Consider the following 1,923-nt stretch of genomic DNA (forward strand, 5'->3'; position numbering starts at 1 on the left):
GAGCTTTTCCACCATAATAGATACACGTCCAGCGGGATTAAATCGCGTGATCTCGCGTGTATCATCGCTCCGATCTCCCTCGCTCTTGTCCTTTACCTTCGAGATGATCCTATTTTTACGAAATTACGATTATCCTAAGCGCCGTTTCCGTTTCGAACGGAATATCTCGAAACCGAGTCACAACTCTATCCACGCGCGTGAATTATATGGTAGCAAGTCGTAAGTTTCCAGTTTAAGTAGGATAGAAGAAACAACGAGTTAACCGAACACGACACTCGTAATATTCCCGTTTTCGATATCTCCATTTATTCCTCTCATTCTCTTCTCGCTCGAAAGAAGAAGATGAAGAGAGGTTCGTTCAATTTGGAATCGCATACGTCCAAATATGTCTCCTCTTGGTCGAACTTCATTCGGCTCGTTTTCATCCTCGGTATCGTCTCTCTTCGTCTCTCTTTCCGCGTCCACGCGACTCCACTAGAAGAGGCGAGAAATCGCGGATCATCTATTTCGAGGCTGCTCGAGAAACGCGCACCTATATAAAATTAATCATTCCCCGGGGTTGAGGTAAGGAGGCAAGGAGGCAGGGAAGAGGAGGGAGAGGCAGGGAGCCTCAGCGAGCAAAGTCCCGCCTTTTGCTTTATCAAGATCATTGATCCCGCGGCGAGGGGGGAAGCGCGGCCTCTTCGAGGGTTGCGCGAGGGGGGTCGAAAAAAACGACGGTCGTGAGATTTTTCCGAGAAGTAGGCGGATTTTTTTTCTTATCCGGGGGCCGGGGTGGAGAAATTTCGTGAATGGAATCTCGTCCTAGGAGGCACCATTTATTCCGGCAGTTAATTCACTATCGTGCCCTGTCGAACGCTCCCTGACAGTGGTCGGGAGATTTACTTCTGATCGGTTGATAACCCGCCAGTGGCCATGTCCGCTGTGTCTACAGTGTGTTTTTCAAGCAAACTTGTATCTGGACTCGAAGCTCGCCGGCCACGAGTGTGCCTCTAGGCCACTCTCTCTCTCTCTCTCTCTCTCTCTCCCTCCCTCCCTCCCTCTGTTTCCCTTTCTCGATGAATGGTCGGTCTTTGTCTCGTGTGCTTTCAGACGAGCTTGATAAATCTTTCTCATTTTTTAATCGGCCGTTTATTGCCGCGAGAAACGCGAAATAAATCACGGGGGCGTCATTAAACTATACGGCTACGTGACGCTGGATATCTTCCAGCTTATTTCCCCGACCGGGGGGATATCGAAAATCAGATATACTTATATCGATAGAATTCTCTTTATACAACTTTTGCTCTCTTTATACATATTTCTTATCACGACAGACCGTTCCCAATTGATTCAGAGACAGAAATCGGGAGGAATTATGTCGGGAAATTGTGGCAAGAGAAGCGAATGACTCTTTCTAGAATCCATTTCACGAATGAATTTTATTTTCTCTTTCGTTGCCTAGTTTCTAAATTTACGATATTTCGCGAGCATCATCGAAATAATCGTCGTTTCTAACGGAATGTTTATACCTATATACGTATCGAAACGATAATATTTTGAGAGAGAAGGAGAAATTCGTTTTATCTCTTCGTTCGATCCTTTCGATAAAATATTCCACAACAACGCGCGAATGAATTCATCGGTAATAAAACTTTCGCGGAAAAAAAAAAAAAAATATCGAATTAGCGGTGATCGAGGAAGAAGCCTGTTCGTCGCTCAATTTCATCTCGCCTTCGTTTCGATCCTTCTCGTTTCGAACGAACGGCCGAAAAATTTCATTGAAAAATAAAAAAAAAAAACTTTCGAGAATTCAGTCGCGCTTTTTAACGCGCCATAACTCAATCGAACGATGATCTACGATGGCTACGCCCACGTATCGGCTCCTCTTTTCCTACGAGTTTCGAAGTTTCCACGAAGGAGCAGGGGGCCCGGGCCCCGATC

This window comes from Apis dorsata, unplaced genomic scaffold (assembly GCF_000469605.1).
Source record: "Apis dorsata unplaced genomic scaffold, Apis dorsata 1.3 scaffold_169, whole genome shotgun sequence".
Classification (NCBI taxonomy): Eukaryota; Metazoa; Arthropoda; class Insecta; order Hymenoptera; family Apidae; genus Apis; species Apis dorsata.